This window comes from Notolepis coatsorum, assembly GCF_963971535.1.
Source record: "Notolepis coatsorum genome assembly, chromosome: 2".
NCBI classification, from domain to species: Eukaryota; Metazoa; Chordata; class Actinopteri; order Aulopiformes; family Paralepididae; genus Notolepis; species Notolepis coatsorum.
In genome coordinates this window covers 203,048,946-203,064,694 of record NC_140166.1, presented here as the reverse complement: position 1 = coordinate 203,064,694, position 15,749 = coordinate 203,048,946, and positions in this window count along the sequence as shown.

Genomic DNA, 15,749 nt, shown 5'->3' with positions numbered 1-15,749 from the left:
CTTTGTGCTCCTAATTTTTATTTTATTTAGGAGCACATGTGCTCCCTGGGGAAAATGTTAGCGTAGAGCCCTGTATATAGTAATAATAATAACACATGGCGATATACTAAAAAGCTATTTCTAATTTTTGGCTGGTAAAAAATCTGCCTGGCTGGTAGTTTTTTTTTTTTTTTTTTTTATTTTATCTACCAACCACCTTGGCTGGTAAGCCAAAAAGTAAATTTTGTTCCCTGTGTGTGATAACACCAAAACCCATTAAAACCAGTTTGCAGTACATGTCTCTGCGTCTCTCTCGCTTCCTCCGAACCGTCCCCTTGTACAAACACGGAGCGCCGTAATTGTGAGGTTCGGCACCAGCGACCACGGTAAGTCAATAATGCCAGATGCAATTTAGCCCGGGTTACTGCTGTACTGCATGCACGGGGGGAGTCCGGCTGATAGATAGTTTAAAACGGGTCTAATGAGACGGTCAGAGTCATAATGACCTAACCGTCGATGACGTTTCCCGGGGGGAGATTGAGAGGGGTTTTTTCTTTTTTTTCCCTTTTTTTTAAGAGGACTAATTGTTAACCCATAGAACTAGCTTCAGTACATTTTTTATTTCCTGTCGCCTACAACCCATGTAATGGTTTTTTAAATCTCTCCGGAGTTTGGGCTGCTACTAGCCTGTGAAGAAGCCATTTTGCCCAGCTTGTAGCTTCAATACACTTGTCAAATTGGTTTTGAATTTGCAAGCGCGAGTGCAGTTGAATATTGATGCTGTGAGGTGAAGTGTGTCGCACACAGGATTTGGCAAATGTGTCTGGTAAGGCCGCATTTTAAATTGAGATGATAAAATAAATGGGGATGTCGGAATGGAAGTGATATTATTCAGTGGAAGTCTTTGAGTGATTGTAAGGGTCTGTTTGGTATTCGGCTCTGTTCCGTCTTCTACTCCTGAACCCTCGACGCATCCGGTGATCAGAAGAAGCTTGTCTTATTGACTTGATGGCGAACGGCTAGGACTAAGAAAATAACTTGGCTCCATGCTGTTTCTGACTACATGCCTGATGCCTCAGACGGAACATTTGTGAGGACGTCGGCCCATGTTCGCAAATGAAATCACACTTTAAAAATGGAAGTCTCTCTGGAAGCAGCTGCTGCTTCTCATTATCATAGGTTGAGGACGAGGTGTGTAATTGAATACTCCTACAGAGGAGTCACTCCCCGACAAGCACGTCTTATAAAGAGTGGCAGTTCATAAACATCACAGATGCTCTTTGAGTGCAGTAGCCTCTGCATCAGTCATCAAGGACTGCATCCAAAATTTTGATTTCAGCTAGAAATCTCTTTTTAGTGACATAGGATTAACATAGATTTCTAGCTGATGAGAGATCTGTTTGTGTGTGTGTGTGTGTGTACACCGAGTGCTGATCTGGGATCCCAGTGACCCACAAAGCTTTAGACGGGCAGCAAATGGCAGAAGCGGCGTCCCAAAACCAAAATGTTTTAATCTACAACATGCAGGCAAAGGGGTTACGTTACCCATCTCCACAACAAAACCAGCATCCTCTAGCATTTTGAAATGGCTGATACTAGGCCGCGTTACCTGTGAAAGGGCTCCAGCAGGCACGTGCACACATAGAGCCCAAGGGGTGCTTGAGCACCTGCCCTTTTGAGCCTCGTAAAAAAAGTGCCCTTAAAAAATAATAAATCTCTTTTCTTTTTTTTTCTTTTTTTTTTTGCGCATATAGACTGCCCTTCCAACTGAAAAGTGTCAGGATAGAATAGAAAATATTAGGTAAAGAGAGAGAGAGATGCCCCGTATTCCATTGCAGTTTGCACGGCCTCCTCAGCACGCTTCTCCGCGGACCTATATATTTTATGCATAGCATGGGTGGTGATGATGATGATGATTGAAACCGCTGTGGCGCATACAGTTGAATGCTGGTATTACACTCACTGAGGGACACGAAGAAGTCAAGTCTGATGGGATTTGGGAATCTCAAATACAAATCGGAATTGGAATAAAAAATGCATTCATATTAAACAATACAGAATATACAGCACTTCTTGGGGTCTGTAGGGTAAGCACTTATTCCCTCCCCCCTGAACATTTATGGAGATGTATGGGCCTTTTAAGTCAGTGATAAAAGTGTCTTTCAAGGATAAGTGAGCTCCTGCACTGATTATTATAGTTCAATATTTAATATTTAATAATATACCAAAACCCCCAAAAAAGCATAAAAAGGGGGCCCAAAAATCGGGCATGCGCGCTGCGTGTGCTCGGTTGTAACATACACGCATATAGTGCCCTTTTCAGCCTTTGAGCACCTGCCCCTCTAAAGTCCTGTGCACGTCCCTGGGCTCCAGTGTAGCGTAGTAATGCTGCAGTTTTTTTTTCTTCCTAGAAACTAGTCAAGTCAAGAGTTTTATTTGTCACGGCATACAAGGCATACAGTGAAATGCGGGTGGTCATGCCTGCAGCGATTGTGCAATAATACAAGTAATAAGAATGACATAACAGGTATAATGTACATACGTTTTAAAAATGCATGGTAAAAGACATGCTAAGGTCCTGCGATAGTGCAATACAGTGTTAAGCTACGGATGAGGCACTGGGTCATTATGTACACTACTATACAATATACAGTTATACTATATATCCTTATGCTATCTTGCTATATCCATCTATTACTATACAAGAACCACCCCAGTTTTTTTTTTTAAGTGACCTTTCCATTGTGTAAAGTGACCGTTGAGTGTGAGCGTGTGCAGCATGTGTGTGTGCGTGCTAAAGTGACTGTTAGTGTGTGAGCGTATACAGTATGTGTGTTGTGTGTGTGCTCATGTGTGCTTGTGTGTGGAGAGTTCAGTGTTCAAGACTCTGATGGCCTGGGGGAAGAAGCTGAGCCGAAGTCTCTCTGTCCTAGTTGCTGGTGTGCGCAGGCGTTTGCCTGACAGCAGCAGCTTGAACAGGCTGTTGTTGGGGTGGTGGGGGTCTTTCATTATTCTGCAGGCTCTGGATTTGTTATATAAGTGGTAGTGCAATACCCGTAGTACGCTCAGCTGAGCGCACCGCTCTCTGTAGGGCCTTCTTGTCCTGTGCCTTGCTGTTTCCATACCAGGCAGTGATGTTTCCAGTCAAGATGCTCTCTACAGCTCCGGAGTAGAAGGACTGGAGTATCTTCCCCGGTACTCTGAACTTCCTTAGCTGTCTCAGGTGGTAGAGGCGCTGCTTCGCCTTTTTTACGACTGAGTCTATGTGTGTTGTCCATGTCAGGTCCTCTGAGATGTGGACCCCCAGGTACTTAAAGCTGCTCACCCTGTCCACGGTAGCCCCGTTTATCCACAGTGGTGTGTGTGTCCCCTGCTGTGTTCTCCTAAAATCCATGATCAGCTCCTTGGTTTTACCAATGTTCAGGAGCAGGCTGTTGTCCTGACACCAGCGTGCCAGTACCTCAACCTCCTCCCGGTAGGCCTTCTTGTCGTTGTCAAGAGATCAGCCCCACCACCACTGTGTCGTCGACTCGTCCACAAACTTCACTATGGAGTTGGAGCTGAACCTGGCCACACAGTCATGTGTGTACAGTGAATACAGCAGGGGGCTGAGAACACAGCCCTGGGGGGACCCGATACTCAGGGTGATGGTGTTGGAGGTCTGACCCCCCACCCTGACCGCCTGAGGCCTTTCACTCAGAAAGTCCAGTATCCAGGCGCTCTGAGCGGAGCTCAGACCCAAAAAAAGAAATAAAGACCAAACTATACAAAACTAAAGTACAGAATGCTAAATAAGGTAGGGAAGTAGTGCAAATCTTTAGTAATAAATAAACACTCCCCTTTAACATTCACTTTAAAGTGGGTAACCCTTTTGCCTGCATGCTGTGTGGATTAAAACCTTTGGTTTTTAAGACCCTGTTCGCCCTCCGGTTCACTCGGAACCCGGCCAGAACTCTGACCACGGGACTCTATATAAGCACTTTGTATCGACTTCACTACTGGCAAGTATTTCATGCAACTAATGTCCAAAAATCCAAACTATCCCTTTTAATCTAACCGATTAAATCTGACTCCAACATTTTTTACTGTGGGGGGTTGGTTATCGTTTTGATTTTAAAGGGGAACTATTTTAATATTTCTTTCACTATTTGGGAACTTTTACACAATTCCTGTGAGTTTATGGAACACCTCTGTAATTTTTTATTTTTTTTTATTCATTGTTTTGTATTTCTAATCAAGTCCTCAAAAACAGCATTTTTCTACCTCAAGATCTTAAGCCGTTTTGAGGCTGGGCTCAAACCACAATGGTAAACCTGAACCACCGCCTGAACATTATCATGCAGCTGTGTCTCTCTGACATCACAAATCATCACATTTTCAGATGACTCAGTTCAGTGAGGGTGAATATTGTGAGAGGAGAATTGGAAGAATGCGCCAATATGAGAATTAGAGACATATATCATATTAATATAAGTCCACATAGCTAGGAAACAATGCTAAACACTGAAAAAGGCCATTTAAAACACAGCCAGTTCCTAATCGCTACTTCCTTTTTTCTTTATACCATGCAAACAATGAATCACGAATTTCAACTCTGAACAGCATCCCTAACAAGATGCTTATCAAGAGAGTCACTGTTAACGTCTGTAACTCTCTCCCAGTTCCCTCTGACCTGCCTCTGAAAACATAATGGCTGGCTGTACCACACTTCTTCCAATAGCAGTGCATGTTTTATTCGTTTAATTATAGTACTTTTAAGTGTAGTCATGGGAACACTCATCTTGGTGCTCATTACATTGCTGCCCATGATTCATTCTGGGTAGCATCGACCATGTTGGGTCCGGTCCTCAATAACCCTATTACTGTAAACTGGGACCATTGTGTGTCTGGGCAGACTCAACACACGGCACGTTTCTGCCTGGGGTTATGGTGGAGCGGCTTATGGACATGACTTAGAAAGTCTGTACAGCATCCCACCCCAGTATTATCGGTTCACACAATTAGATAAGCAGTTAAACGTCTTGGGTATAAACACAGTGACTTTCATGATCTCTAAGACAATAGTCTGGTTCCAATTCTCGGACATGGTTTGAAAGGACCCACTTGTCCTCCCAGGAGACAATCTAATGTTGCACTAGACCAGATCCTATCGAGAGAGAGAGAGAGAGGGCTGGTGAAAGAAAATCAACATTTAAGAGGTTTCAGTTTATTCTATTTTAAGAGAAGTGGCTTAAGTCATATTTTGAGTTCCATACATTTGCAGCGTAAAAACACTGGAAACGATAGAGGGGCTATAGACTAATCTCATATCATAGAAACCATAGTACAATACATATTTTGTTTTCTATGATCTGAGATTAGTCTGTGGCGTGATTTCATACGGTAGCATAACTCATCATCATTTATTTATTCCTACATGGAATTACCACAGTCCAACAATACATATTAATATAATTCACCAGATTCCATGGCCGAAACGAACAGGAAGAAGAAAAAAATCTTATATATACCTGCCCCTACACACATACAGCACACTGATAGACTTATTGCGTAAAACCAAACCGAATATACCCATTTTGCAAAAATGGAAACATCAACACAACTAAATTAAATCAACATAAATAAACCCAACTCAAATAAATAAATAACTCAAACAAAGTGGGAAAGGCATTTGATCGAGGCCAAATTCACCAAATATAAATGACTCTAATGTAACTGTAAGTGACCTTTTGGAGTATTAAGACATCATATGAGGTCTGTGATTATGGTATGGCTCAGTTGTAATGTGGAGCCATGTGTGAAACGTCATGTTTTATAGCTCAGCTGCCATGCCTTGTTCATCACCACAAACCATTCTTTGGAATGTCAGTCCTGTCTTGTGCTGAGAGGCGTTGTAAACACACTGGGAGTTTAATCTCATACTTGACTTGATCCAAAAGAGAGTGACAGTGGACTGGCAGTGACCGTTATTTTCACTCTTTTGTAGCTTAGATCGATTATTTCCATCTATAGGCAGTTGGCCAACTGAGACCTAGTTATTTTATGTGAAGTGTCCAATTGGTAGCAGAGGACAATGTTCGGACATCAATGTTGCCATGATTATATTAGATTAAAATGTATTGTCATTATACAGCACACATTACAAGTACAGTACAACGGAAAGAAGTTTGGCATCCAACCAGAGTGCAAATGTAGCAGTAAAGTGCAACAGCAAAACAATATACAGGTGATTAAACTTGGTACAAAATATACAAATTAGTACTACTAAGTGTAGTGCTAATCAGATGTATGTACAGAGTTGTAGTATAATATGTACAGTGATACAGGTATAAAGACAGTATGGTAGTAGTCATACTGGCCAGCAGCGTGACTAGTAGCTAAGAGTAGGATATATAGTATCTACAGATATGTAAAAGCGCTATGTGCAGGTAAATACAGACGGTTGTGGATAGATGTATGTGGTGAGAATAAATAAATAAATAATATATATATATACACGTATATAGGGTATATATACAGCATTCGTACATGCTATCATACAGAGCTAAGGGTTATATGCAGGTGTATAAGTAAGTATATATAAAGCGGTTATATGCAGGTATATTCAGACAAATATGTGTGTACTATGATATGCACTTTAGGGGATGTTGATATCAACCTTAGCATTTGTCCTTTTATACTGTCTGTGTTTTAAATATTTTTTTCTCTGTACTGTTTCTACTCTGCTCCTGTATTGGATTAGTTGTAGACACACAGTGTTTGCTCTGTACCTGTATTCCAATGTGGATTCGTCCATACATGGCAAATAAAATCTCTGACTGACTGACTGACTCTCTGACTGATATATGCGGTAAATGGAATATAAATGTAAATATGCTGTATACAGCACTGTCGTACATGCTATCATACCGAGTATATGGTTACTGGTTAGAGTGACTATAGTATGAGGTGGGTAGTTAAGATTATTATGATTACAGTGTAGGGCAGTAGGTAGGTATATATTGAGTATACATTTTCTTTACCATAAAGCGCCCCAACTGAAGTCGTATTGACTTTGTTGGGTACATATTCTCAAAAAGATAATAAAATTATCCAATCACACCCCATCTCTCTCTCTCTCTCTCTCTCTCTCTCTCTCTCTCTCTCTCTCTCTCTCTCTCTCTCTCTCTCAGTATTTTGACGGCAGTAGAGAATAGATTTAATTTCTCCAGTATTGATTTTTGAACAACAGTGTGGGTAAACTAATCAGGAGAGGCTGCTGTTCCGACATGATCGCTGCTGCTGAATCCTCTCGTTAAGGATGATCATAATGAGCTCGAACGGAACAGCCCATTATGCACCTGCGAGGCGGGGGTTATAATCTGATGTACTCACGGAAAATAATTTGTGAAATGACAAAGATAATTGTTTTGACTCATTAAAAATAAAAAACATTGCCTGGAATCATTGAAAGTGATTGTTTTTAGCCAGCATTTACGGGTAAAATTCCATGAAGATGAACTGAATGTGCTGTATAATTTCAGTGCATACTGTCGAAGATTATGTATATTTTACTGCAGGGGTGTGCACAGATAATTTGGGGGGCAGGGACTCAAGCTACAAAAAGGGCACTTAAAGGAACACGCCAACATTTTGGGAAATTAGCTTATCGTCTCCAGAGAGAGACAAAAAGATAGATACCCGTTTCCTCTGCATTCAGTAGAAAGCTATCTGGCTGCACGTTAGCCTAGCTTAGCACAATGAATGGAAGTGGACATGGCCGCTTAGCCTAGGCATTGTCTAACTAACACTTCTCCCGAAGGCTAACCGGCCATGTCCGCTTCCATTCATTGTAGCTTTGGCTACAAACACTATATGATACAGGCGTTATCTATGTATTTGTATCTGTCCCTTTCAAATAAATCAAATCAATCAATCAATCAATTCATTTTATCCCCCGCGCTCTCACAAGCTCCATGTAACGCAGAAGTGCAGTGGTCTACATCTATCACTACGCTTTGCTTGCTTCATATCACAGAGCTGGGCAAATTAACAATATACTGAAATTAACTTTAGATCGCCCCGGGCGACGGTACGTCATGTAGTTTAATTTTCCTCACTCGGAAGCATTTTATGTTACCTAAACATAAAATCCGGGGCGATTTATTTGTCAAACACGTACCCCGAAGGTGTTGAAATGTTCCAACTTCTCGAAATTTCAGTGGGGAGTCTGTCTGTTTTACTGGGGACTGACATCTTGATTTCATGTTTAGGTCATATAAAACACTTCTGAGTAAGTAAAATAAAATTACATGACATACCGTCGCCCGGGAGATCATAAAGTTCATTAAAACGGGTTTAACTTAATGACGCAAGTTAATGACACGAGTGACATGGCGTGCAAATCACACTTTAAAAATGGAAGTCTCTCTGGAAGCAGCTGCTGCTTCTCATTATCATAGGACGAGGTGTGTAATTGAATACTCCTACAGAGGAGTCACTTCCCGACAAGCACGTCTTATAAAGAGTAGCAGCTCATACACGTCACAGCTGCTCTTTGAGTGCAGTAGCCTCTGCATCAGTCATCAAGGACTGGTCATAGGAATTTTTATTTCAGCTAGAAATCTCTTTTTAGTGACATAGGGCACAGACCCAACTATCTGTCTATATTGGGTCTGTGCAATGTCACTACAAATAGATTTCTAGCTGATGAGAGATCTGTTTGTTTGTGTGTGTGTGTGCGTGTGAAATAAAGAAATGAAGAAATACGTGGGTTAGAGCTTGTGTGTGTGTTTGCATGGGGACACCATTTTGTATGTATTGTCCTTGAGCATACAGATATGCATTCTGTTCCTTGGGCTAGCATGTGTGACATGACATGCTATCATCATCTGAATGGGCTTAAAGGCCTGGGAATAAACCAAGCAGAAACTGGCCTGTTGTTCCTCATTATTCCACTCCCATATGCTGTTATTTGGCACAGAAGTTGTATCTAATGAATTTGCTTGGATAATACTAATCAATATCCATATTTTATTTTGTGCTACTAACTCAGAGAGACCATGATTAATTACAAGATGTAGTTTTTAACTGTTGCAATGGCTATTAAAATCCCCACATCGAAGTTTCAGGTTCTGCGTGGCTTGTTATTTATTCCCATGTATTAATTCCCAGACTGTTTCAGAGTTTCCTTCCACCCAATTCTTGTCTCCTTTCTGCTCTCCACGTGTTGCTGTTTTCAAACCCCCTCTGTGCAACAATGACAAGCGCTCCAGCTAGCTATAGCTACATGCTCATGATGCTAGCTATAGCTACATGCTCATGATGCTAGCTTGCTAGGCTATATATATATATATTTTTTTTTTTTTATCCACTTTTTCTCCCCATTTTCAATTTTTCTCCCATCCCAATTTCGTATTTCCAATTCTTCCCTCCCCTGTCTTGAACGTTGCTAGACTATGCCTCCCACTGGTCGGCTGTAGTGAGGATAGAAGCCTTGCATCACGTGTCCCCTCCGGTACACGAGGAGGCAGCCTGTTGCATCTTTTCACCGCAGCAGCTCGAACTCTCAGTGGCGAGGAGTAACGCTGCCCCCGATACTTCCTGTTTCCGCCGCACCGGCGTCACCCAACCGACCTGTAGGAGTCGCTGTCCACAACGTCCAATCCCCACCCACCGGCTTTCCCACCCTCTAACACTGCCAATTGTGTTAGTATGACGACCGGCCAAGCCGGGAGCAACGCAGAGAGCTGGGCTCGATACCAGCATCTCCTGCGTTAGTGGCGAGCGCCTTGCCCACTGCGCCACTCAGTCTCCCTGCTAGGCTATATGTTAATGGTGAACGCTTTGACAAAGATTTGGATTGTGCACCAAGACAAGCCTTCTTGGTTCATTCTGTGGATTCATAGAGTATGTTTAGAAAATGTGCCGACTGGTTCCCCCACACACTACATGCACTGCATCATGCTCTGGATGAATTGAAAATGGAGGACCCTTATGTAAACAAGATGAAAGTCTTTTTCTGGTCTTCATCCTCTTAGCAGTTGTTTGTATTGAGCTGTACTGTACCCATTTTGCAATCTGTTAATAAAGTTTTCAATCAATCAATCAATCAATCAATCAATCAATCACTGATGAGCTTGGCCAGATACATTTCAAAAGGAGACTAACCAGGTCCTTTTCACATCCTGTAATTTTCACGCGAGCTAGGCATTGGCCGGCTTACTTTCAACATCAGTGGGCAGTGTGAATGAAGATCAGCTGAAACCGTAGACACCTACAATAGGCCGTATGGTGAAGGCTGAGAAGTGGCTAGAAAAAACGATTCTCGTTACCACCTCTGCGAATTACACAATTTTCACTCTGGGTGAAAGTTCGATTGGTGTAGATTTAGGAACAAAAAGTTCTCCATTGACAAAATAGCCCATTTTGCGCAATCATTTGAGTAAAGTCGGTACTAGATCTTTCCTCGCGAACGGATATTTGGTCACCACAGAGTTTTATCTGACGCAATTGGTTCGAGTTCGGTCACGTATCTTGCGCTCGACCAATAGCAGCTCTCCTTGTTGCCAAGTTACAGACAACAAGAGATTTGTGTAAACCGTAGTAATGGAAGCAACTGAAAGGCAGTACTAATCGACGAGTACAGAAGACGACGAAAATGGAGAAAAAACACCTTCTAAAGTTTGCAAAAAGGTTTAGAAACAATGTTATATGCATCTCACGTCCGTTCAGAAAGAAAGTGTACAAGATTTTACACAGACACGGTGGGATAGATATAGAAACTCTGTCGAGCGGTGGCTTAAATTGCCAGGAGAGAATCGTATCATTGCAGATGCATACAAACATTGTTTAGAGATTGAGTTTGCCAATGTTCCCGGGGATGCTGGTTTTCACGCTACTTGCTATAGGCGTTTTATCGACAAAATTGGATACAGCTGCGAAACGGGCTATGTGTTCTGCAGCTCAAGATGTGGAAGCAGGAGAGCCAGAACTTACAGCACATGGCTCTACAAGTAAACGTCCTCTGAAGAAACTTCGATCCAGGACAGGCTTACCAGCTTTTGTCGGACCTGTACTTCCAGTCTTGTGCATCATTTGCAAGAAAAGGGACAAATATGTGACTGTGAAGGGCAAACGCAAGAGGGACCATCTATCTATGGCTGAAACATTGTCTGCAGGTATGGAAAAAAAAGCCTAGCTACACTAATGTGAAAAATAAACTATTTGATGCTGTTGTGAGATACAGTTTAGCTGTGTTTTTATAGTTGACATAACTAGCATTCTAGTTTTCTTCAGATACTGTATGTAGCTTTACTACTAGTTATCTCATAGTGATGTTTAAAGTATGTTAGCTTCTGTTAACCACCTCTCCCCCCCCCCCCACACACACACATATAATATATTATATATACAGTATATATATATAATATATACTGGGCATAGGAGGCACGTGAACCGGACATTAGGGTATGCTATATAGCGCGGTGCAAAATTTGTCCTTTTTTGTCAATAAGTTAAGTGTTCAAATGAAGGCATCCAATAATAGATGAACCATTGTCTTACCTTAATGCAGCAAAATGCGACGTTTCGTCTTTCTTGCCATCAATGATCTTTTCTGCTTTAACTTTGTCTGTGAGATCACTTTCAATGTGAAGCAGACTGGCGCATTGTTCTTTTGGATGTGATGTGCCTCATTGCTGAGAAAGACCGTTCACGACTTGAATCACAAGTTGCAGTGCTGACAGCAATGAAGGGAACGTCTTTTGTAATTTAGATCTCATCATGCTTTGAAAACAATGTACATACAGTAGCTCTACATACATACAGTATACATATGTATATACATACATGTATACATATGTATACATACATACATACATACAGTAACTGTCTGAAAGTGCGCACCTCAGCCTACAACGCTGGGCTTGTGACAGGCAACATGAATGACCACAAGGTGGCGAGATACAACGTCAGGAGAGCAGTAATAGAGGCAAAATGGCGTTATAGGAATAAAGTTGAACTTCAGTTTGAACAGGCTGACTCTAGAGGTATGTGGCAGGGCCTCAGAACGATGACAGATTACAAAGGCACCTCCCTCAAACTGAACAGTGACATCTCCTTAGCAAATTATCTCAATACCTTCTATGCGAGGTTTGAGGTTGTGAATAACAACACCAGCCTACAAACCACTGCAATGGAGGGGGGGGGGGGGGGGGGGGGGGCGCTGCTGATGGAGATTCAGTGTTCAGGATAACAGAACATGAGGTGAGGAGGACCTTTAAGAAAGTGAATATCAGGAAGGCGGCAGGACCGGACAGCATCCCCGGCCGCGTCCTAAAAGTCTGTGCCGACCAACTGGCCCCGGTATTCACTGACATATTTAACCTGTCCTTAGAACAGGCTGTCATCCCCACCTGTCTGAAGAAGTCCACCATTATCCCTGTACCCAAAAAATCTACGCCCGCTTGCCTCAATGACTACCGCCCTGTAGCTTTCACCTCCATATCCATGAAGTGCTTTGAGAAGCTAGTGAAGGGCTACATCTGTTCCTCCCTCCCCATCAACCTGGACCCCCTGCAATTTGCATATCGCCCCAACAGGTCCACGGAGGATGCCATAGCCCATGTGCTGCACACAGCAGCATCACACCTGGACAAGAGGCAAGGGAACTATGTGAGAATGCTGTTCATCGACTACAGCTCAGCATTCAATACCATAGTCCCCTCCAAACTCATAGCCAAGCTCAGGGACCTGGGCTTGAACTATGACCTCTGCCAGTGGGTCTTGGACTTCCTGACGGGTAGACCCCAGGTGGTAAGAGCAGGCAACTGCACCTCCTCATCCATCACACTCAACATAGGGGCCCCCCAGGGCTGTGTTCTGAGTCCCCTCCTCTACTCCCTGTACACACATGACTGTGGCACAGCGGAACAACAACACAATCATCAAATTTGCTGATGACACAGTAGTGGTGGGCCTGATCTCTGCCAACGACGAGAGGGCCTACCTGGAAGAGGTAGAGAATCTGTCGCAGTGGTGTCAGGAGAACTGCCTCTCCCTGAACGTCAGCAAAACAAAAGAGATGATTGTGGACTTCAGGAGGTCGGGGGTCAGGGACTACAGCCCCCTCAGCATCGACGGGGCACCGGTTGAGAGAGTGAACAGTTTCAAGTACCTCAGAGTCCACATATCCGAGGACTTGACATGGACCACACACATTGACAGTGTTGTGAAGAAGGCACGGCAACGCCTCTACTTCCTCAGGCGCCTAAGGAAGTTCCAAGTCAGTCAGAAGATCCTTAAGAACTTCTACTCATGCACAATAGAGAGAATCCTGACTGGCTATATCACCTCCTGGTTTGGGAATAGCACCGCACAAGACCGTAGCAGACTACAGAGAGTGGCCCGTTCAGCCGAACGCACAATTGGAGGGGGGCTTCCCACTCTCCAGAACATTTACAACAAGCGGTGCATGGGTAAGGCTAAGAGAATTATCAAAGAATCCAGCCACCCAAACAACTGCCTCTTTGAACTGCTGCGGTCAGGCAAGCGATACCGGAGTCTCATGGCAAGCACAGAAAGACTCAGAAGAAGCTTCTATCCCCAGGCCATCATGATGCTCAACGAACAATAACACTATGTAACAACCATCAAATGCACTCACAGCACACACATCCACACGCACACACTCACTTTAAACAAACAACTCACTACTGGCTTCATAAGAGGCCGCCTGATCACTGATAACATAAGACGAATACTGCACGTACTAGATGCCGACAAGGATGACACCATACCTAAGGCGATGCTGTCCCTGGATGCTATGAAAGCCTTTGACAGGCTGGAATGGTCGTATCTATGGGCAGTATTAGAAAGGATGGGGTTAGGAAAAGGATTCATTGATATGATTAAAGTATTATACAAAGACCCATCGGCCATGATTACAACAGGTACAATCATCTCCAAAATCTTTCCGGTATCACGCTCAGCCAGACAGGGTTGCCCTCTTAGTCCCGGACTATTCAATCTATCATTAGAGCCTTTAGCACAATATATAAGACAATCCCAATCCATAGAACCAATCGTAATCAAGGGCACACAACATAAAATTAGTTTATATGCGGACGACGTAATATTGTTCATGCAAAACCCCAACACCACATTGCCTCATCTGCTCAAGTTGATTGAGAACTTTGGTGATTTATCGGGATTTAAGATAAATTGGCCGAAGTCGGCTTTCCTTCCACTTAACACCCCTGCAAAAAAAGATATAACCCTCCCAGGAGAGATACCTATGGTAAAACATTTTAGATGCTTGGGAGTGGAAATATTCCCCACCATAAGACAAACGGTGAAGCACAATTACACAAAAATCCAAAACAAAATCAAAGACGACCTTGATAGGTGGGCAAAACTTAAAAACACAGTACAAGCACGGATATCAATAGTTAAGATGGATGTACTCAAGTTCAAGTTCAAGTTCTTTAATAGTTGTCATACAGAAGTACAGAATACTTTCATACAAAATGCTTCTTACTGTTTGTTACGCTCCAGAGACTGTGCTAGACAAGATAGTATCAAATAACATAATAACATAATATAGCATGAATTTAGAAGAAGAAAATGAGGTCACAGTGTTCGGTATAGACATATGTACAATGTTCTGAGTTACCATATAATATACAATACACAATACTATGCAGTGTACTAATGTACAGTACTATCTAGTGCAAAGCAGAAATGGGATGAGGTACAATTTTAGGTACAATTTACAGTAAGGTGTACGAGTTGTAGTGCAATCCTTCATCCATAAATATAAAGTGTGGGGAGTGGGTGCTACAGTGTGTTTGTTTAAAGTGGGTGTGTGCTATAAGTGTGTGGAGTGGGTGCTACAGTGTGTTTGTTTAAAGTGAGTGTGTGCGTGTGGATGTGTGTGCTATGTGCGTTTGGTGGTTGTTGTTGTGTAGTGTTCATTCATTGTTCGTTTAGCAGCCTGATGGCCTGGGGATAGAAGCTTCTTCTGAGTCTTTCTGTGCTCGCCTTGAGACTCCTGTATCGCTTGCCTGACCGCAGCAGTTCAAAGAGGCAGTTGTTCGGGTGACTGGAGTCTTTAATGATTATCTTAGCCTTGCCCTTGCAACGCTTGTAGTAAATGTTCTGGAGGGTGGGGAGCCCCCCTCCAATTGTGCGTTCGGCTGAACGTGTCACTCTTTGTAGTCTGCTTTGGTCTTGTGCAGTGCTATTCCCAAACCAGGAGGTGATGTTGCCGGTCAAGATGCTCTCTATTGTACATGAGTAGAAGTTCTTAAGGATCTTCTGGCTGACTTGGAACTTCCTTAGGCGCCTGAGGAAGTAGAGGCGTTGTCGTGCCTTCTTCACAACACTGTTAATGTGTGTGGTCCATGTCAAGTCCTCGGATATGTAGGCTCCGAGGTACTTAAAGCTGTTGACTCTCTCAACCGGTGCCCCGTCGATGCTGAGGGGGCTGTAGTCCTTGACCCCCGACCTCCTGAAGTCCACAATCATCTCCTTTGTTTTGCTGACGTTCAGGGAGAGGCTGTTTTCCTGGCACCATCCCGCCAGGACCTTGACCTCTTCCAGGTAGGCCCTCTCGTCGTTGGCAGAGATCAGGCCCACCACCACTGTGTCGTCAGCAAATTTGACGACACACTACCTAGAATCAACTTCTTCAGTTCAATGCTACCGTTACCCCCTCCAGAGGGTTACTGGAAAAGATTACACTCCTCCACATACAAATTTATTTGGAATAACAAACCACCACGTATAAA